The 24,034-nt window shown below is 42.0% G+C and overlaps 1 protein-coding gene across 2 annotated transcripts in view; it reads left to right on the top strand.

The window, feature by feature from the left end:
- LOC131688806 (muscle calcium channel subunit alpha-1) overlaps positions 1–24,034 on the top strand; it is a 1,302,489-nt gene that overhangs the window by 157,980 nt on the left and 1,120,475 nt on the right. The window contains exon 2 of one of the 2 annotated variants that reach the window (XM_058973339.1): positions 3,243–3,296. The exons of the other annotated variant lie outside the window; for it this stretch is intronic. The gene's annotated coding sequence lies outside the window, so the exon portion shown is untranslated. The remainder of the gene's footprint in view (positions 1–3,242; positions 3,297–24,034) is intronic. 2 annotated transcript variants of the gene reach the window in all.

Here is a 24,034-nt window from a genome sequence, read left to right as displayed (position 1 = left end):
TGATGCTTTACCGACGATGAACGAGGCGTGTTGCTTGAAAGCGAGTGAGTTGAGAAGAGAGTTATCCAGTATGACTCCAAGATCTTTAACGTGAGTGACACGATCGATTTCAACATCCCTCAAGGTATATTGGAAACGAATCGGTTGCTTTTTCCTTGTGAAGGAAATCACCGAGCACTTACTCGGGTTGACGATCACTCGATTCAAATCGCACCAAGCTGCGAAACTGTCCAGTTGATTTTGTAGGAAATGGGCATCAGAAATCGAACGAATCTGCATATACATTTTCAGATCGTCCGCAAATGACAGGCGAGGTCCTTTCAAAACATAATTCACATTGTTGAAAAACAGTAAAAAAATTATTGGACCAAGGTGACTCCCCTGTGGGATACCGGAGGTAGCATTGAAACTATTTGATTGAAAATTGCCTATAGTGACACTCATCGACTGGTCGGTAAGATAGCTGTTGAACCACCTAAGGAGTGAGCCGTGTAGTCCTAGTCTCTGCAGCTTTGCAACAGTTATATCGTGATTAATCTTATCGAATGCTGCCGATAAATCAGTGTAAATAATGTCCGTTTGATTCCGTTCCGCCATGCTCGCAGTAATGTATGATGTAAGACATAGCAAATTCGTAGTGGTGGACCGTCCGAGCATGAAACCATGTTGGTCATCGCTGAGGTATTGCTTGCAGTGAGTGAAAAGAGGCTCCTTGACGACAAGTTCAAACAGTTTTGAAACAGCGCATTGTGATGTGATGCCGCGGTAGTTTTCGATGTCATTTCTTTTCCCTTATTTATATACAGTGTAACGGGTCACTGGTTGGTTTATCACTAATTTGCTTATGCGCCAAGCAAGCAAAAAATCACGCTTGCATGCCAACCAGCATGTGTTCGTCACGTGCCCGACGAGACTCCTCAAGGCGAGTTCTTTAAATTAATCGCGAAGTTATACCAATCGTTCCTAGAGACCAACGTGAACAAACGGCACCAACTGTAAGGATGACCAACGGGAACTATTTCGATTCACCCTTAATACTAAAATGACCAAATGATCTTGTTTCTTCCTCCTTCACGACACGCGAATTTATTCCAATGCAAAATCGAATTTGTGCTTTAAACGGATTAATTTATGTTGCTTCTTCTATACCGACAAAAAAATCTATTTTTATCTCAAGCGCTTGAGTTGTTTTTTTCACTTTTCGTTTCTCCCGTTCTCCATGCAAGGTAGAACGACTAACTCTAGCCCACAAATCTACTGTCTACCTATGCACTAATGTATAACACGACAATAAATGTTCTGACCTTAATTCTGTTGAGGCGACGATCCAACGGTGGGTGAGTGGGTGGCTGCTAGCAGCAAAATTTTCCAACGACGGTGGCTTTTCGGCGGCGGCCGCATGAATGCTGTCAGTGTCTGAACTGCCTATGTGTCTCGGCTAGCTAGCCGACGGCGGTGCAAATTTCGATGGCGGTTACTCTGCAACTTGAATTAGAGTTTCGCCATTCGTGATCACGAAATCGCTGCTACGAGGCCAGATTGAATGATGTCCAGCAGTTGACAACTGGCGATCATTCCCAGAAGGCGTGGATTACCTTCACAGCCCACAGATGCGATGGACGAACACGGGCCTGACAACGAGCGGGGCTACAAGCCGCCAAGCTTCTGGATCGTCCGAGGGAAAACGTGGCTAGTCGTAGTCCCCTACACCTGGCAGTAACACCTTCACTTGAAGGATGTTAATTCCTTCAAGGGCAAATAGCGAATATTGCATTAGCACTTATACCTTAATTTTATACAAGCAACAGATTTTTTTTACCTGAACCTCGAAGCAATTTGCAGTATAAACTTGTGCACACACGGGTTATAGTAAAGACCTACGATCTGTAGAGCAACATCTTAGTACTGATATAATAATTTTAATTCGCATACTCACATATCGCACTATGCACATTTCCCAAATTCTGGGCCTATATTTAACTTCCACCTTATTTCTCGTCTATAACTGTCGTCGAGCGGAATTTTACTATCTACTCTGAACTTCCAACTTTTTCAACTGTTCACAATGCCGATCGAATCGAGAAAAAAAGATCATTTGTCCAAGACTCATTTATAAAGTTTTCCGCTGTCCTCGTCCCTAGTGCGTCGCGAGTTCCCTTTGTATTTTTTTTATATCCTCCAAATTCAAATTGGTCATTCTCCCATTTGATGAGTTCTGACCCATCAGTTTCAAATCACGACTGATTTATGTATGTAATTATATCCCCCATCACTTGGGGCGCTACGGTCGAACGAAGGTTTGAAAGCTCGATCCAACTCATGCTGCTTCCCATGCGCGCGAGAATTACTCTGCTCTCTTCCATTCCCGACATTAATGATATATTAGAATAAAAATCAATTACCGAAACCTTTTTTTTGTAACATCGTTACATTTCCCCCAACTTAAAAAAAAAAATATTGACAACGGAAATATTTTTTTCTTCTCTATTAATAAACTTACATTTTATTCTCCGACAGCTTATCCATCATCTCATGCCAGTATATATATATAATCTTATGGCAGTGTATATCTTCAATTTCACACATTCGACTATTCACAGAGCCTATTTTTCTTATCGTTCTGCTTGCCTCATTGGGATCACTTTTCTTATATCACTCTTTTCTTCCTTTTCCCACATCTTCTAAATCAAAATTACGCCATACCGGCCCGCTCTGATCACAATCTGAGCCATATACACCCACAACCGAATAGAAGTTATACTTCTTTGTGTCAGGTAACGACCTAACCAACGACCCGATGTTCTACTTTCTAAGAACCAACGAACACTAGAATATTCAAATTCCTTTATATCAGGTTACTACCCGAATCAATCTCTTGCTACCTAAATTTCTCCTTCGTCCGTAAATTACGTATGCTCTTTACATCTTTCCCTAATGAAATAGTGATCCCAACAATTTCTGTTTCTACCCTATCCTGATTTACAGCATATACTGTAAGCGATATGTCTACTTTACCGACAACTCGAATTGACGTGCAAATGTCAGTCCTCGTCGCGAATTAACCTCGTACAGTGCGTGTTAACGAGAATACGCTAGAAAACCAATTAATCTACGATATTTCTACTATGATACCAATATATTAAATCAGCAGATAGTTATATCGTGGTGAAATGTTTACGGTAATGAATTCTGATCGCTATCGGTTAATTGTGTTAAGTGTAAAGTTTGTTTTTGTTTTCTAGGTTCCCTTCTGGACAAAACCTCAATTGGAGTTATTTTCTATTGTATTCGCGGTGGTAAGTCAGTGACTTTGTCTAATATTAATCTATTATAAAGTGCACAAGTGATTCTATAGTGAAAATGTGGTTTTTCCCATTTTATTTAACCCCATACTTGTAACAAAACCACGTCAATGTTGCCCACACCATAGCGGTGGAACATTGGACTATTTTTAACCTACAGTCTACTTTATCTTTCCACACTCAAATGAAAACAAATTATGATCGCGAGTTTCAAATTAATCAAGTACCAAAATTGCATACGGTAATGAATAGCGTTTGTGCAACGAAAGTGTTTTTTGCAGTGTTTTTTTTTTCTATCTCCTGTTTACTTCCAATACTGTGCCATTCTTTTTGGCTATCCAAAACGTTGTTTTGTGTTTGATTTTAGTTGGTTTATTTACATAGCTTGAAACGTTTTTTCCCAGGCCGAAGGTTATTGTCGAACTCCCCGGCGAGTTAACAGTGCATTTTTTTATTTATGCTGTAAGTCAGTTGCCCTGAATATTCCTAATTTTTTTCCTGAATGGTCTTCTAATTCATAGCAATTAGATCCCAGTTTTGAAATTATTTTTGCTTCGGAATAAGTGTCTGCCAGCTTTGCGCTAAAACCCTTAGCTTTATTAGAAAGGAAGTGATTTTTCTTGAGTACCGTTTCTCCAATTTTGAACTCTTGCTGCTTTGCATGCGATCGGAGGTTGTAGTATTTCCTATATTTTTCGTAAGCCTTCTTCAAATTCTCTTTAACTTTTTCAAAAATGCCTTTCATTTCCTCATTTAGTTTACCTGGTTCGTAATTCAATTCTTCACCTAGTTCCCTGATCCTTGAATACTCCTCACCAGAGCTGATATAGTTTCTACCGTGATTAATAAAGTATGGTGTGAATTCCGTGGATTCATGAACCGCTGTTCGGATGGCCATAGCAACTTTTTGTAAGTTTTCATCCCATTCTTTTTGTTCTCCACCTTTCAAGTACGACCGGATTGCTGCAACGATTACCCGATTGACGCGTTCCGTTGGATTATTTGCTGGATGATAGCTGGCGTTTTTCCAATGATTGATCCTGTACTTTTTTATCAGTCCGTTGAATGTTGCTGATTTAAATTGCGGACCGTTATCGGAGATTATGATCTCGGGCACTCCGAACAACAAAAAGATCATCGATTCCAGGAAAGTTACTACTGCTGCTGTTTTTGCATCTCTCATTGGCTGTATGATGACGAACTTCGAAAAGTGATCTGTGACGACAAATAGCACCGTGTTGCCTTTCTTGGACCTGGGAAATGGTCCCATGAAATCGATAGACACGACTTGCCATGGCAAACTCGCTATTTTAGGACGCCCTATTGGCGGAATGCGTGTCGTATTTGGGTGTTTCGAGGTTTTACACGTGTCACATCCTCGGCAGAACCTTTTCACTTCAACGGACATTCCTGGCCAATAATATTTTTCCTGCATACGCTTCAGCGTTTTGAAGAAGCCGAAATGGGCGATATTGTGTTCTGATTCCAGAATTTCAATGCGATCAGCCTTTGGCGGGACATATTTCCACTCAAATCGTGGATCTGTTGGATTCGAACTCGGAATGTACTTATACACATTACCACGAATTATTCTGAAATCCTAACACCATCTGCGGCGATGTTTTTCTTCAGCTTCTCCAAGTCTAAGTCAACAGTAAGTACATCTCTTTCCGTCACCGCTCTAGATAATGCATCTGCTACAATATTTAACTTCCCTTTCCTATATTCCAGAATCATATTATGCTGCTGCAGTTTTAAAGCCCAACGGACTAGCCTTGCGGAATTACCTTCAACGCTCACCTGATTAAGCCATTTTAAGGATTGTGCATCCGTGACTACTCGGAACTGCGACCCTTCAACATAGTGTCGAAATTTTTCTATCGCCAGGATCACCGCGAGACACTCGCGTTCCGTTGCCGAGTATTTCTGCTGTGTAGGCGAAAACTTTTTCGAGAAAAATGCGATCGGGCGTCGAATATTCTCCTGATACTGTACCAGGACTGCTCCTGCCGCGACTAGTGATGCATCTGATTCAATCACGAATTGGACATTAAAATCAGGATTTGCCAATACTGTAGGTGACGTAAGAATACCTTTTACCGTACTAAATGCTTTTTCAGCTTCTTCGGTCCAAATTAGCTTAGACTTGCTTTTCTTCAACAGGTCCGTAATAGGGGCTAGTACTGCACTATAGTTAGGAATAAATTGCTTGTAAAACCCTATCATTCCCATCAGCCTTCGTACTTATTTCAAGGTTTTTGGTGATGGGTAGCTAAGAATTGGTTCTAGTTTCTTGCTATCAATCGATATACCATTCTCTGATAACACATAACCTAAATACGAAATTCGTTTTTTGCAAAATTGAGATTTTTCAATGCTAATTGATAAATTAGCTCGTCTCAATCTTTCTGCAACCGTACGAAGCAATTTCATATGATCATGGAATGTTTTGGAGGTAATGACAATGTCATCCAGGTACACGAATACCTGCGACTCCAAATCATATCCTAAAACTTTATTCATTAGTTTTGTCTGAGTGATTGGGGCTCCTGTTAATCCAAACGGCATAACTTTGAATCGGTATAATGATTTCCCTGCTCTAAAAGACGTGTAGTCTCTGCTTTCCTGTGCTAGTGGAATTTGCCAATATGCTTTCGACAAATCAATAATGGAGAAATATTTAGCGCTTTCAATTCTGCCCAAAATTCCGTGCATGTCTGGAAAGGGGTACGCCTCTTTCTTTGTGACTTCGTTCACTCTTCTGGAATCAAGGCATAACCTCCATTCACCCGAGGATTTCTTTACAGGCAGTAATGGATTACACCAGTCTGATTCAGACTCCTCGATTACATCCAGCTCCTTCATCCTTTCAATTTCCTTGTCCATCTCCTTCTGTATTGCTGGAGACCACCTATATCTGGGAGCCTTCTTCGGTTTGTGTCCCTCCATTATTTCAATCTTATGTTCCAACAACCTTGTACGTCCTAGTGTTCCCTCTCCCTTCAGTATTTCTACTATTTCCAGCAGTTCATTTCTTTGTGTCTCCGTAAGAGTGTGTTCCGTTTCAATATCCCTGGGCTCAATGTTCCTTGGAATTTCCAATGCTGGTAATTCCAGGCTCACGTCTTCCTCCATTTTTGTTGGCACGATCTCGTCCTCACCGGGCTCTAAAACCAGATTTATTTCTACTGCTTTCTCTGCAAAATAATTTTCGATAAAATTTATTGAACTCGGATTTGTCGTCAGGTTATTCACTCCCACTCTACTCCACTGACCATTTTCTTCAATCGCGGGTGCTATCCTAAATGCTTTCCAAAAGTCATTTCCAAGGATTAGCTTCTTTGCAATTTTTGGCACGAATAAAGTTTGAATAATCTTGGTTGTTCACCTAAATGTAAACGGTATGCAAATCGAGCTCAAACAATCGTGTGATGTCCCGTCTGCTGTACGTATTCGTAATTTTGTAGGCTTCATTGTAAAATTATGCCTTTCTAAGATGGTTGGGTCACTGATAATACTCGCTGCTGCTCCCGAATCTAGCAAACCCTCAACTGTTGTCCCCAAGATGGAAACTGTTACATGTGGACATCGATTCTCGTGTATGTTTATTATCATAACTTCGGAAAACTTTATATATAACTTGGGAGTGAAGTCTCTTTTACAAGTAAGGGTACTTCCTTCCTGATTCCCGTTTTTTGGATTGGAAAATCTAGATTGACGATGGCTTCCGGGGCAATTCGCTACCACCACGTCATGTCTCCCGCAAATATGGCAAAACAATCGCTTGTTTTTCGTGCAATCTCTCCAGTAATGACCGAATTGTTGACAGTTCCAACAAAGTACCTTTTTCTCGAATTATTCACAGGTTCATTACCGCATGTACCTACAACATCAGGTTTTATCCCTCTTCTAGTATTGGTTCTGCTAATAATATTTACTTCTTCGTCTACCGGGTCTTCAGCTTCATACACCTCTTCTCGCTCCTCGTCGTTCAAACAATTTACATTAAAATATCTGCTTCTTTGCGCGTATGATCTGTACACTGATTTATCAAGGTCGTAGCATAAGTTACAGAGAGATTGAACATCCAAGTTCGCAATATTTATAAATGCTAAATGTGGCTTATACCAATCTCGCATGTTTTCTAGTAAGATATCTAGCTTTGCTCTTTCATCTATGGGTTTAGACATTTGTTGACATAATCGCTCAATTTCCCCCATATATGCTACGAAAGTTTCATTGGGTAGTTGCTTTCTGTCCCTAATTTGTCTTTCAACAACCTTATCCTTATTTGGTACCTCAAACCTCAAACGTAAGTGGTATTTCAACACCTGCCACGATGTAAACTTTTGCGAGAATGTATAATACCAAATTTCCACCACTGATTCCGGTTTGAATAGAAAATTGGCTTTACTTAACAATTCTACATCGGAAACTTTGTTATTCTTTGCTAATACTTCAACCCGTTTGACAAACTCTTCTACCGCCATACCTTTTGGATCCCCACTAAACCTGAAAGGCCATTTATTAATTGGTATCCTATCATTTCTACTCTCGAATCTCATGTTCCTATTCCCCAGTAGTTCGTCACCGTATTCGCTTCCTGATTCGTTCAGTGCAGGTTGTACATGCTCCTCTCTTATATTTCCTACCACGACTGGTGTTACTGGGCTATATCTATTCCTATTCAACCTTTCCTGTTGTCTCTGACCTGCTACAATTTCTAGATTAACATTCTGATTCAGTAATCTGCTGTAGTTGTTTTGCATATGGTTTATCCCAGAAACTCTATCAAAGTCTTCCTCGCCTCTTTCGGTACACGATGCTCTACAGTTCCTTTGCTGGGTTTGTTGCACCCTCTGCATTATTCGAAGTACCATACCTTCCATTTGAGTTGCCATCACATTCTCTACAATATTGCTGACTTCCGATCTCAAACTCGTTCTATCACAAATTAGAGTTTCCTGCCTATCCGGTTCCTGACTTAGCGGTATCGCTACCACTGGAGAATTCCTTTGTACTCGATCTTGAGATTGCTGTTGTACATTGGATATTATAGGGCGCGGACGTTCAGAATACGCTGATTGGTTCTGAGAACTGCCGATTTCCGACGATCTCGAGACGTTTGACGGCGGAGGAAATTCAAGTGCTGGGTCCCTACCTACACTTTGTATCGTACTATGCATAAACGATCTACCCGAAGTTGACCTCCTCAGCCTAGCAATCCTATCCTCTGGGGTGGCATAAATGTCAAACATCGTTTCGATTTCATCCAACAGCTCTTCTTTCATTTTCACCTGACTTTCATCTAAAGCGTGTGATCGCATCACTCGTAATCGATAATGTCTCAATCTTGACAGCAATTTCTGTCTTGTTCCCTGTACCTCGAGCTCCTGTCTTATTGTAATCAGTTTAACTTGAATAGCTGTCACTTCGTCAGCAATTGACTTTTTTGGCTTGAGAATTTTTGGGCTATGAATTTCTTCTAGTAAAACTTTTCGCAAAGCTTTTCTTTGTTCCTCAATAGGAACGTTCGACAAATTGAGACTGCGAATATTCAATTCGTATTCTACTTCATCCGGAAGCAGATCAGAGGGATTAATATACGATCCCAATCCTAGTTGATTGGATGTACACACCATCTTATTTCAACCAAAATTAAAAATGTATGAAATAGTGCAAACAAATATTCAAATTCAACTTAATGTTAAAAAAATGTCCACTATGGACATGGCAATAGACTGACCTTACTATATAAAATAGCAAATGATCAACAAACTAATCCTATGTTTTTACTTTTAGGTTTTACCGATTGATCACTTAAACTCGAACTTCTATCGAAATATCCCAAAACCGTAAGTATTGTTCATAACTAATCTTAAACCGGTATTCCTAGAATAGTCGAAATTAATTTATCTAAATTTAATCGAAAAGCGCTTATCTGTGTCCTAACCTGCAGTTGGGCGCCAAATGTAACGGGTCACTGGTTGGTTTATCACTAATTTGCTTATGCACCAAGCAAGCAAAAAATCACGCTTGCATGCAAACCAGCATGTGTTCGTCACGTGCCCGACGAGACTCCTCAAGGCGAGTTCTTTAAATTAATCGCGAAGTTATACCAATCGTTCCTAGAGACCAACATGAACAAACGGCACCAACTGTAAGGATGACCAACGGGAACTATTTCGATTCACCCTTAATACTAAAATGACCAAATGATCTTGTTTCTTCCTCCTTCACGACACGCGAATTTATTCCAATGCAAAATCGAATTTGTGCTTTAAACGGATTAATTTATGTTGCTTCTTCTATACCGACAAAAAAATCTATTTTTATCTCAAGCGCTTGAGTTGTTTTTTTCACTTTTCGTTTCTCCCGTTCTCCATGCAAGGTAGAACGACTAACTCTAGCCCACAAATCTACTGTCTACCTATGCACTAATGTATAACACGACAATAAATGTTCTGACCTTAATTCTGTTGAGGCGACGATCCAACGGTGGGTGAGTGGGTGGCTGCTAGCAGCAAAATTTTCCAACGACGGTGGCTTTTCGGCGGCGGCCGCATGAATGCTGTCAGTGTCTGAACTGCCTATGTGTCTCGGCTAGCTAGCCGACGGCGGTACAAATTTCGATGGCGGTTACTCTGCAACTTGAATTAGAGTTTCGCCATTCGTGATCACGAAATCGCTGCTACGAGGCCAGATTGAATGATGTCCAGCAGTTGACAACTGGCGATCATTCCCAGAAGGCGTGGATTACCTTCACAGCCCACAGATGCGATGGACGAACACGGGCCTGACAACGAGCGGGGCTACAAGCCGCCAAGCTTCTGGATCGTCCGAGGGAAAACGTGGCTAGTCGTAGTCCCCTACACCTGGCAGTAACACCTTCACTTGAAGGATGTTAATTCCTTCAAGGGCAAATAGCGAATATTGCATTAGCACTTATACCTTAATTTGATACAAGCAACAGATTTTTTTTTTACCTGAACCTCGAAGCAATTTGCAGTATAAACTTGTGCACACGCGGGTTATAGTAAAGACCTACGATCTGTAGAGCAACATCTTAGTACCGATATAATAATTTTAATTCGCATACTCACATATCGCACTATGCACATTTCCCAAATTCTGGGCCTATATTTAACTTCCACCTTATTTCTCGTCTATAACTGTCGTCGAGCGGAATTTTACTATCTACTCTGAACTTCCAACTTTTTCAACTGTTCACAATGCCGATCGAATCGAGAAAAAAAGATCATTTGTTCAAGACTCATTTATAAAGTTTTCCGCTGCCCTCGTCCCTAGCGCGTCGCGAGTTCCCTTTGTATTTTTTAAATCCTCCAAATTCAAATTGGTCATTCTCCCATTTGATGAGTTCTGACCCATCAGTTTCAAATCACGACTGATTTATGTATGTAATTATATCCCCCATCACTTGGGGCGCTACGGTCGAACGAAGGTTTGAAAGCTCGATCCAACTCATGCTGCTTCCCATGCGCGCGAGAATTACTCTGCTCTCTTCCATTCCCGACATTAATGATATATTAGAATAAAAATCAATTACCGAAACCTTTTTTTTTGTAACATCGTTACAACAGGAAACATATGAGCATATTTCCAGCACGAAGGGAAAATCCCCTTGGATAAGAACAGTCGGAAAAGGTGACAGAGTGGAGACAGCGTGGAGTAGTCAATATGATGCTTCAAAATAAGGGACGATATTCCATCTGGTCCTGGTTTGTGAGTTGACTTCAGTTGGCGGGCTGCTCTCGTAATCATCGTATCATCCACGTCCATTTGGCCAAAAGTCTGTAAGTCTGGTGAAAACATGCTCGGGAGTTAATACTTCTGCTTTAAAAACACTGGCAAACTTAATGGAAAAGAGACAACATTTTTCATAGCTATCGATAGCCATTTAACCATTTAGAGTCATCGACGACGGAAGGCCAGACTCTTTGCGTTGCTCGTTGATATACCTCCAAAAGCACTTCGGGTGCAACGTCTACCACGAAGAGTGCTTTCAGGAGATCTCGTCGGGTTTGCAGGGTTTCCATATCGATGAGTAAACACCGGCTTTCGTAGCCAGGTAGCTGATACGGATCAAGCCACGGTAATCTGCGCAATGCAAATCGAATAAACCGCCGTTGAATGGGTTCGACTCTTTCCGCACCGTTCATGTAGATAGGAATCCACACTGTAGAACTGAACTTGATGATTTGGCGTACAAGTGCGCAGTATAGCGACTTTAGGCAATATACGTCGGTGAAGTCTCTAGCTATACGCATGATGAGGCCCAGCGTTTCTGATGCTTTACCGACGATGAACGAGGCATGTTGCTTGAAAGCGAGTGAGTTGAGAAGAGAGTTATCCAGTATGACTCCAAGATCTTTAACGTGAGTGACACGATCGATTTCAACATCCCCCAAGGTATATTGGAAACGAATCGGTTGCTTTTTCCTTGTGAAGGAAATCACCGAGCACTTACTCGGATTGACGATCACTCGATTCAAATCGCACCAAGCTGCGAAACTGTCCAGTTGATTTTGCAGGAAATGGGCATCAGCAATCGAACGAATCTGCATATACATTTTCAGATCGCCCGCAAATGACAGGCGAGGTCCTTTCAAAACATAATTCACATTGTTGAAAAACAGTAAAAAAATTATTGGACCAAGGTAACTCCCCTGTGGGATACCGGAGGTAGCATTGAAACTATCTAATTGAAAATTGCCTATAGTGACACTCATCGACTGGTCGGTAAGATAGCTGTTGAACCACCTAAGGAGTGATCCGTGTAGTCCTAGTCTCTGCAGCTTTGCAACAGTTATATCGTGATTAATCTTATCGAATGCTGCCAATAAATCAGTGTAAATAATGTCCGTTTGATTCCGTTCCACCATGCTCGCAGTAATGTACGATGTAAGACATAGCAAATTCGTAGTGGTGGACCGTCCGGGTATGAAACCATGTTGGTCATCGCTGACGTATTGCTTGCAGTGAGTGAAAAGAGGCTCCTTGACGACAAGTTCAAACAGTTTTGAAACAGCGCATTGTGATGTGATGCCGCGGTAGTTTTCGATGTCATTTCTTTTCCCTTATTTATATATAGGAAACACATGCGCATATTTCCAGCACGAAGGGAAAACCCCCTTGGATAAGAACAGTCGGAAAAGGTGACAGAGTGGAGACAGCAAGTAGTCAATATGATGCTTCAAAATAAGGGACGATATTCCATCTGGTCCTGGTTTGTGAGTTGACTTCAGTTGGCGGGCTGCTCTCGTAATCATCGTATCATCCATGCCCATTTGGCTAAAAGTCTGTATTTGCAAAGGGACGTTTCTGGTGGCGGTGAAAACATGCTCGGGAGTTAATACTTCTGCTTTAAAAACACTGGCAAACTTAATGAAAAAGAGACAACATTTTTCATAGCTATCGATAGCCATTTAACCATTTAGAGTCATCGACGACGGAAGGCCAGACTCTTTGCGTTGCTCGTTGATATCCTCCAAAAGGACTTCGGGTGCAATTTGAGTTTACGTTGAATATTGTGCGTGTGACGTGAGTGACAACGTTTGCTCACCTTTTGTACTCGAAATTGAGCCTCACATAATGGTTCCGGAGTGACAGAGGTCGGTATTTCGTGAATTTTCTCAAGACGGCTCGCTTTGTTGTTTTAAACGGCGCCGGTGGTTGAGTGGTAAGCGTGACCGCCACTCATTTCAGTTGGCCTGGGTTCAATTCCAGCCGAGGTCGTTGAGATTTCTCTGAGGTGAAAATATCTGCGGTCACGTCTTCCTTCGGAAGGGAAGTAAAGCCGTTGGTCCCCGGTCCATGAAATTGGTGGATCGATATTTAGTCCAGGTAGTGGAATCACCTCTCTGACGTCGGTAAAAGCAGAAGTAGATCCAACTTCTATACTCTTACTAACAAAAATATCCTCCTCCCGTGATACTTGTGGAGTGCGCAGTAGTATATACGACCTCTAGCAAAAGCAAGTATCGAACTAACCATTCCTTCCCTTTCCTGCTGCGATCTACGCCGGCTTGGCCGGCGCGCGTGTTGATCAAAAACACTTTAGGGTTACCAGGAGTTGCACGTTGAAAGATGTTTCGCTACTCCCAAGCATAATTATCTACTGATTACCTGTGCAACTTCAGGTAGTCCCGATCGATAACGGAGTAGCAGCCAGGGGTGGTCGCACAAGCTCAAGCTCAAGAAGGCTTGCTTTGCCGTTTTAAGTTGCCGTAGCTCGACGAATTACCATGAGAATTTTTTCTCATTCCGGTTTACTTTCTTCGGGACGAATCTATGGATGGCATACGCCATGATATGAATGAAGGTCTTTTTTTTACCTTTACGTTCTAGCCCAGTACACGTGCTATTGGTAGGGTCCAAGCTACCGCACGGGGTGCACTGGGGGCGTGTCGGGCTCGAATTGTGACGCTGCCATTAATACCGACTAAACTCCATTGGGCTCCGCCATCGTTCCTCCCAGGAATTACCTCTCGGTATTACTTCTGGGGGGATGGCTGTACTTAATGTACTTATTCACTCTCACTCACTCATTCATACGTCCTGTACGAGGCTTACTTGGGTGCTCTCTCTATCGCACCTTGATTCAGTTTCTAACACTCCACATGAGGCTGACTTGTGTGCTCACCTTACTCATTCCTTGCTAGGCTTACTTTTGTGCTCGCCCCACCCATACCATGTGAGGCTGACTTGGGTGCTCACCCTATCACCTGATTCACTCTCGATCGTGCCACTCTATTGTACCTCTGTCACTTCCCCTGGCATCCCATGTGGGAAATTTTTCTTAGGCCCCACTTCTGACATACCATGCGAGGCTGACTTGTGTGCTCACCTTTTTCATTCCTTGCTAGGCTTACTTTTGTGCTAGCCTCTACCATACCAAGTGAGGCTGACTTTCACTCCTCTACCAACCCGAGCAAATACTCATGGGTTCAAACACCACATAGCCCCTTGAAAAGACCTTAAACATGGTCCGTGCCAAAATTCACAACCATCAAGACACCATAAAATGGTCTCAGCAACCCATAAATACACCAACATATGGTATTTTATATGGGATCTACCGGACCATGGGGATGGTGTTTTCATGGGTTGAACCCATTTCAAACACCCATGTCAAACCCCTTGATCATGGGGACATTATGGGCTTTTCGTTTGCTCGGGACGCCATGAGGCATCACTCTTCTGTCTTGCTTCGGGGTGGCTGGGTTTACCCCTTACGCGGTTGCCAGTCGCTGCGCCAAACCTGCCTCAGCATGAACAGACCATTCACTCCCTTTTTGCTTTTGGCCTTTTTCGCTCCAACTAACCAATCACTAGTTAGCCGTGCTCGTCGTCTGTTGCTCGGTTCGCCAGATTACCTGTAGCCTACAGGCAATCTGGGTGGTAGCAGCCGAGACTGCGTTCCACTTCTCCACCGATTGACACATCCGCTGAATAAGGGTATCAGGGGTTGTGTCCCAGCCACAGACGTCAACCATTGCTCTTCCTTCGACGTCGAACCGATGACATACGAACAGTATGTGTTCGGCAGTTTCGTCTACACATGGGCAGTCCGGGCAGGCTGGGACCTCCGCGTGCCCGAACCTGTGGAGGTACTGTCGCAAACAGCCATGGCCTGACAGGAATTGTGTCAGGTGAAAGTGAACTTCCCCATGGGGTCTTCCCACCCAGCTCAATATGCTAGGTATCAGCCGGTGGGTCCACCTACCTTTCGAGGAGTTGTCCCACTCACGCTGCCATCTGGCGACCGAGGTCACCCTGGTGCGATCGCGGGCTCCCCTATTTCCACGTAGCTCGAAGCACTCCTCATCTTCCCGAATGACCAGCCCGACTGGCATCATGCTCGCTATCACGCAGGATGCATCGTGTGATACCGTGCGGTAGGCAGATATCTGAGTCACATCACGCGGTAGGTGCTCTCCAGTTTCTGTAGGTAACTGGTTACCCTCAGTGCTCTTGACCATGACGGACCGCCGTACCTGAGGATAGATACGGCAACGCCTGTAACCTACGTCTACTGGCGCACACCTTTGAGCTGTTAGACATAATTCTCGATAGAGCCGCAACAGCAGTCGACGCTCTCTTGCAGGTATAGTCGACATGGCTGCCGAAGGTCAGCTTGTCGTCTATAATGACTCCGAGAGACTTCAGACTTCGCTGTGAATTTATCGCGACTTCTCCCACATGGATAACTGCATGTTGTGCCGACTTGCGGTTGTTGACGATAACTATCTCCGTCTTATGATGAGCGAGCTCCAGGCCTCTCGCGCTCATCCATTCCTCCACCGTACTGATCGCGTGTTCTGCGGTTAGTTCTACCTCAGGAATTGACTCCCCGTAGACCTCCAAGGTTACATCGTCAGCAAAGCCGACGATCTTGACCCCAGGAGGGAACTTCAGTCTCAGAACCCCGTCATACATGAGGTTCCATAGCACCGGGCCTAGGATCGAGCCCTGCGGGACTCCGGCGGTAATCGGAACCCTTTTCTGACCGGCATCGGTCTCGTATAGCAGTACGCGGTTCTGGAAATAACTTTCCAAGATCCGGTACAGACCCACCGGTAGGCTAAGCCGGTGTAACGAGAGCGCGATGGCATCCCAGCTTGCGCTGTTGAATGCGTTCTTCACGTCAAGTGTCACTAACGCACAGAATCGAATACCTCGCCTTTTCCGTTGGATCGCTATCTCGGCAGTATTTATCACTGAGTTGAGAGCGTCCACTGTGGACTTACCCTTCCGAAAGCCAAACTGGTTGCTTGACAGACCGTCCGTACCTTCCGCGTACGGGGTTAGCCTGTTGAGGATGATCCTCTCAAGCAGTTTGCCAGTCGTGTCGATCAGACAGATTGGTCTGTACGCCGATGGGTCGCCTGGCGGCTTCCAGGGCTTCGGCAACAGCACCAATTTCTGCCTTTTCCATCTATCGGGGAAACGGCACTAGCCAAGGCATCTCTGCATAGCTAGCCTGAACATGTTCGGGTTCGCTATGATCGCTGCCTTGAGAGCGTTGTTTGGAACTCCATCCGGCCCTGGAGCTTTATTCATTGCTAGGGATTTAGCCACTGCGAGTAACTACTCGTCTACTACTTCATTCGTCACTGGAGCCACCATTTCGGCCGTGCCCGCACTGTCTCGCAGTGCAGGTGACCAGGGGCTTGTGGCTCGAGACGGGAAGAGTACTTCGATAATCGTTGCCAACCGGTCCGGAGACCGTTCTGGGGGTGAAGAGCCCCCTTTGGTCTTGGCCATCACAATCTTGTAGGCGTCACCCCACGGATTCGCGTTGGCACTCTCACACAGGTTGTCGAAACACGCTCTCTTGCTGCTTTTAATGGCCTTGTTAAGGGCCAATTTCGCAGCTCGAAACACTTCACGGCGGTTCTCTCTTGCATCCTCGGTGCGAGCTCTTTGCATCCTATGTCTAGCTCTGAGGCAGGCTGATCGTAGAGCTGCAATCTCGGCACTCCACCAGTTTGCCGGGCGTCTGCCGTTTCTTGGCAGGGTTTTTCTCGGCAAAGTGGCGTCGCACGCGCGTGATAGAACAACTACCAGCGCATCCCCGCTTAGACTGTCGGTGTTGGCCTCCAGTCCTAGAGCCGCGGTGAAAGCTTCGCTGTCGAAGTGATTGGACTTCCACCCGCGTACCTGACAGGGATCTCCCGCCCTCGGATACTGCACACCATAGTTGATCGTAAAGCGGATTGCTAAGTGATCGCTATGGGTGTAGCCTTCGTTTACCCTCCATTCCATGCCTGGAACCAAACTCGGGCTGGCAAATGTTACGTCAATCCACGCCTCCATCCCGTTTCTACGGAATGTACTAGCGGAGCCATTATTAGCTAGCACAGTATCGAGTTTCGCAAGCGCCTTCATTAGCGCTTGACCCCTGCTATTTGCACAGCGGCTGCCCCACTCCACTGCCCAAGCGTTAAAGTCTCCCGCTATGACTACCGGTTTCCGGCCCACTAGGTCCGACGAGAGCCTGTCGATCATCTGGTTGAACTGTTCTATGGGCCACTTTGGTGGAGCGTAGCAGCTGCAGTAGAACACACCATTGATCTTGGCAATCGCAACACCCTCGGCGGAGGAGTGTATTACCTCTTGAACCGGGAACCGTCCCGTTGTACAGATTGCCACCATTCCAGACCCGTCCGACACCCAATTGCCGTTGCCGGCAGGGATGTTGTACGGGTCTGATAGGAGGGCGACATCTGTCCTCGACTCCGAGACCGACTGCCACAGCAGCTGTTGGGCTGCTGCACAATGGTTAAGATTTAGCTGTGTGACGTTCACGGCTTCTTCTTATTTACCTCACCGAAGGGGTGAAGGTCTGTGCTGCTTGATCAGCATCATTGCTATCGAGTAAGTGATCCCAGTCAAGCTCAGATAGAAAAGCAGCGATGCTGCGGTGGTATGTATTACGATAGTCGTAGAAAACCGGATCAGGGACATTTTCGACTACACGTGGCCGTTATTGGTTCAGCGAGACAACAAGAGGTTTGTGATGAGGTACAGTTTTCACCAATGGAGCTGGTGCGATAGAGATAGTTGGAGCAACGTCCTGGGCACTAACAAAGCAAAGATCCAAACTGCGGCCGTTTTCGTTACCCACGTCGTTGATTTGAAAAAGTGTTGCTGCGCTATAGTTGTCGATGAGGTTGATTCAGCTTACGTGAAACACGGAGTTATCAGGGTCGGGATACAGGAACACACTGTGAGATGGCTGCCATGACAGCCATTACATGCGAAATCGACTGGATGTGAGCATCGATCAACGTATTGTCCCGAATGCGATCCGGAGGAAAATAAACTGCACACAGGAAAACGGTTCGATCACCAAGCTCAATAGTAACCCAGATTTATTCAACACATTTCCATGCATCGTCCTCGACAACTCTCGCTTTCAGTTGTTTGTCCACAGCGACAGCGACGAGGAAGCCTTGCTAGGAACGACATATGAAAGTTTTGCGAAGCAATAAACCATATGAGGAGAAAGAAGCATCTCGGTGCCGATCACGACCAACGACTTGGGGTGGGAATCTGTCGGCGTTTGGTACAGGAACGGTTGCCAGGTGGAGTTGCTAGTGAACATACAAACGACTAGATTGGCATCAATTGGAGGAAGCAGATTATATAATACCCATGATCGCCTATTTGTTCCATTTTCTATGGATTTCTTATATTTATGGGACTGACTTGCGATCACAGGCAGTACAATGCATGGTGTTTGACACTGATAAAAAACGGCAAACTACAGTATGCTGAACAAGTAGCGCACATGGCAGAAGAGAGATCAGCTAAAGTTAGTCTCAGCAGAGAATCTGGAAGAGGTCGTCGATTTCGGGGCTGACCCCACATTCGTTGGCTGAGTGCTATAGAGGAAGACGCGCATGCGGCGCGCGTTTAAGGAGGCTGCAGCATGGCGACCGAAAATTGAGTAACCTGAAAATCTAGAATTCATGCGGTAATGATTCCGAGCACCTATATTGAATTTATGTACTTATGTATTTATGTATTTATTTATTTATGTATTTATGTATTTATCTATTTATCTATTTATGTATTTATGTATTTACTAGCTGACCCGGCAGACGTTGTCGTGCCTACAATTATTTACTAGAAAATACAACGAAAGCAATAATGGCAATGCTTGTGGATCAAATTTCTATTTATATAAAGTCCAAATAGGTTGTGACATAATAATGATTCCAACTATAAAACCTGTTACGAAAAGTGCTGTAATATACGTTATGATAAACATCGTTTTTGTTTGTGCCTCTCTCTATGTGCAGTAACAATACTGATGCTTTTCCAATGTGTGAACAGGGCCGTGGGAGAATCGACAATACTCCAAACTTATGCCGAAGCTTTTTAATGACTTATTTTCATTATCAAAGACTCGACTTGAGTTGGAATTTTAATCCGTTTTAACCATGGGAATTCGTGGAATCAAAACATCGCCGCTTCCATACCCTCCTTTATGAATAGTGCCTTCATACACGTTATTCATCAACTCCTTCACCTCGCTACCTTTTAAATGCATGAAATCAAGTAAAATCATAAAGTAGAACTTTTTAACAAAAAGGACCGTCGCGGAAAGAACTGAAACTGACAAATTATGAAAACAATCCTAAACTAAAAATGCGCAATTGCACTAATAGGTGGATTAAAAAAATTCAATTTTGATTTTTATGTGAAAGAACCTTCCACAGAAAATAACCAACAAAATAACGCAAAAATCAAAGACATCCGTCATGTCGTTCTTAGGTTATGCGATGACACACGGAACCATTTCATCTTTATATATAGAGATATCCAGCAAAAGGTGCATATATGAAAAAAACACAATTGCACTAATAGGTGCATTAGGAAAATTTCAATATTTGATTCTTATATGAAAGAACCTTACACAGAAAATAACCAACAAAATAATGCAAAAATCAAAGAAATCCGTCATCTCGTTCTTGAGTTATGCGATGACACACGGAAACCATTTCATTTTTATATATAGAGATATCCAGGAAAAGGTGATATGAGAAAAACACAATTGCACTAATAGGTGGATTAGGAAAATTTCAATATTTGATTTTATGTCAAAGAACCTTCCACAGAAAATAACCAACAAAATAATACAAAAATCAAAGAAATCCGTCATCTCGTTCTTGAGTTATGCGATGACACATGGAAATCATATCATTTTTACATTTCTTATAAAAGAAATGTATAGAATTCGCTCAAACTTTCAAGATTTTTTCCGAGACCCGGAGGGCCGAGTCTTATATACCAATCGACTCAGCTCGACGATTTGGGACAATGTCTGTGTGTGTGTCTGTGTGTGTATATGTAACGGACAAATTCTCATTCGTGTTTCTCAGCAATGGCTGAACCGATCTTATCCAAACCAATTTTAAATAAAAGAACTAAAAAACAGTATTAACGCTATTAATTTGTTTTTGATTCTGATGTTTAGTTTCCAAGATATTAATGTTTGAATGCGTGAAAATGGCGTTTTTTGCAGTTTTTTTAAATTATCTGCCGAAATTGACAATATAGATTAACAATCTATATGTTTTTAGATAGCTTTAACGATTGTTGAAATCGGACTACTATCAAAAGAGATATTTAACATTAAATGAGGACGAAAGATTTTTATCATTTCCCATTGCCAGAAATATGACCAAAAACATGTAATCTATTATTAACGCCAAAACGGCTTATTTTAGGTCAATAGTATCTTCGGAGAATTTAATGGAGGTAATATTCCCTTTCTTTTGGTATTGTGCTTTTGCTGATTAATCCCCCTATGAGTGAGATATTTTCACAAATTTTCTTGGAAGTGATTATATCGAAATGATGTCTTCAGCAAATTTGTAGCTCTTACTTTTGCGAATAACTTTACTACAGACTTTAAATATCTATTTTGAATACTTTAAAAGTTATGGCTTGTTGTTTGTTGATTACTCTTTGTCGCCTATTTATTGTTCAATATAGTAATAATCCATTGAAATTTAGCTTAGCTTCAACATTATTTCGATAAAACGAATTTTGTATTTCATTTTTCTATCTGCAACCGCTAGAAATAATCACCGAACACTTCCAAGTTGTCTGCAAGGAACTTGATAACTTATCAGTACAAAAATGTTCATTTGTGCGAACCTTCTGACTGCAAATTTTCTAACTTATAACCATTGGATCGATCTGAAACATATCGGAAAATAAAAAGCGAAATAAATAACTCCAAGCAACGGCGTAGCCAAGAGAAGGTTTTGGGGTTTAACACCATACAACCCCCCCCCCCCCCCCACCACACCCAAAAACATATTGGATTAAAGTTGAAAATTTATTGATGCTGACTGATTTAATTCAATATTATAATAACAATTATCTGATCCGTAGATTGATAACCTGTTGTTGTAAACATCATGAGGACTTTTGATAAATTGTCGGAATGGGGTCCTGATATGTAACTGATCTATTGGTCTTGATTTCACAGTTGTCTAATAGCATCAATATCAAATTCCTGCCTGAAAACATTCCAATAGAAAATTCCAGAGTTCTGTAATCAATCATAATCCTCAGATTTATTTTCAAATGGAGCTCGTTTTTGTAAAGATGTACTATAATAAGGGTCTTTATTTAATAGGAAGCGAAGTTAAAATTGATTTAATGTCTATGAAACATAGAACTGCTCACCAAAAAAATGCATAACTTTCAACATTTGCTAAAAATGTTTTTGCCTTTCTCATTCACTCTAAAATTCGTCAATCTAATCCCGATCTGGAGGGCCGAGTGTCATATGCCAATCGACTCAGTTCGTCGAGATCGGAAAATGTCTGTGTGTGTATGTGTGTATGTGGAAAAAAATGTGACCTCTGTTTCTGATGGCTGGACCGATTTGCACAAAGTTAGTCTCAAATGAAAGGTACAACCTTCCCATCGGCTGCAATTGAATTTTTTATCGATTGGACCTCCGGTTCCGGAGTTACGAGTTGAAGAGTGCAATCACACAGCAAATTCCCATATAAACTGAAATGAAAAATTTTCAAAATCAAATTTGTATTTTTGATGCCAAATGACTTTAAAATGCATGATTCAATGAGATGTTTGACGAAAATTGACTTCTTTGGACTTTGGTACATTTTTGCCATTCTCATATAGAAAGGTTATGCAATCACTCTAAAAATCGTCAATCATACCGGCCCGGAGGGAGTATGCAGTGAGGGGTTGCTACTTTCAAATTAAAACTAGTTTAAAATTTCTTAACAAGTTGAAAATTTTCGGCTGGACCTGGACCTCCCGGATCTTTCTCCATGATCTGCCGCTGGTTTCAAGCGATGTTTCAGTATCAAATAGTATCTCAAGATCGTGGCTGTCGATCCATTGTATGTATGTGCAAATCATACTGAACATGTAATATTTATTTCCACCATTGTATTGAACATAACCAGCCATGGAATCGTAGTCTGGACAAATGAGACAAGCACAATTGCACCACAAGGTGGATTAAAACAGGTTTTTATTTTGGGAATGCATCGAGTTGAGACGAAAACGTAATATGATTAATAACGAGAATAACACTTTCCGAATGTAGAGAGAAATTTATGAAAAATGACGATTTCCATTCGACTCTAGCAGGCCCTGATCGATTTTGATGAGCATTTGATTTTTGTTGTATGACCAATGTATATGTATAGATCAAATGTTTAAAAACAGTAATTTAAGGTCAAGATAGCATCATTTTGAAACCGCCAATTTCGGAGGTTTAGTATCTTCGATGAGTTTTACAAACGTTAAACAGCATTTGATCATTTGATCATTTGATAAAATTATTTTGACGGTATATCGTCCAAGAAGTATCTATGGTGAATTTTCTCAGGTTAATATTCATGACTACAATAAAATCTCAACAAATTCGCTAAAGACAGGAACTCTGTTACTATTTTCTGAAAAATTAATTCTGCATAATTTTAAAACTTCAAAAATTACGGTTTCGGAATTATGCCGTTTGGACAGTAAGATCGATTTTCACCAAACCCCCACCAAACCGAATTTCTGGCTACGCAGCTGGTTTCAAGTAGGGTAGACGAGCCCTTATTCATCTCATTAGTCGGGATATCACACTCTTTCGCGGATAACTCGGCTTTCAGTGATTGGAATGCTCTTAAATCGGTATCAACATCTTTGCTTCGTTCCTAAGAAGCAGTGCAATAAAAAATCTCGCCTGGAAAATGTAAAATACTCCCGTTTGAGCGTAGCGAAAAGTCGAGTACAACGCACCCTTATTCGTCCTACCATTTGAGTCAATGCGTTGAATAGAGAGAGCAGATACTGCTCTAACTAATGTGTTCAAATGGGTAGGATGAATAGAGGTGCTAAGATGAATTAGGGCACAGTTACCCTAAGTAGAAACAAAGTCGTTCTACACTCGTTCACAAGTAACTTTTTCGAATGCTGAATATCTATTATAATACATTGAAACCCCGATTTTATCAGCCAAATATGAACATATGTTTGATGGGCTCTAGCAGACTAACTAGACTGAATTCGAGTAAATCCTTTCTTGAGCATGTTTTCCTTATCATGAAGATGGAAATATGCAAAATTAAAAAGTTCATCATAATCAAAAATAGTTATCAGACTACATCAAGGGACGGGAAGAATATTTTAACAGCTTCAGTTTATTATAAAGAAAAAAATTGCTCGATTTAGTCAATGTTCCCATTTTGTCAGCCTAAAATACACCATGAGATTGATAAAAATTGGTCTTTATTGTATGTATTATTCACTGTTTTTCACATTTGATTTTTGGGGATTTTTTATTGCATCGAACTACAACAATTTTTAGGTAGCTTTCAAGGGGTTATTTTATAGACTTCTTCCAAAATTTGGCGAACCTATTCCAATTCTTATACCAAATAATTGGTATACTTAAGGGTTTATATGTTGCAGATAGAGAAAATACTGAAATTTTCAGCTTTTTTCCTACACAATATTACGAAAGCTTATTAAAACATTTTTCCTAATAAGTTTGTGAAAATTATAGACTATTTGAAATTTTTTAATAGTTTTATTTTTTATTTAACCGTGATTTTTTTAATAAATAGTGACCATCGCTTCACAACGTAGTCTATTTTTCATGGCTTGTGGTGAGCACGATCTCTCGAATTGCTGAACTGAAAATTATGGAATAGAAT

The sequence above is a fragment of the Topomyia yanbarensis genome, chromosome 3 (genome assembly GCF_030247195.1).
Source record: "Topomyia yanbarensis strain Yona2022 chromosome 3, ASM3024719v1, whole genome shotgun sequence".
Classification (NCBI taxonomy): Eukaryota; Metazoa; Arthropoda; class Insecta; order Diptera; family Culicidae; genus Topomyia; species Topomyia yanbarensis.
This window is presented reverse-complemented; position numbering and strand designations above follow the sequence as displayed.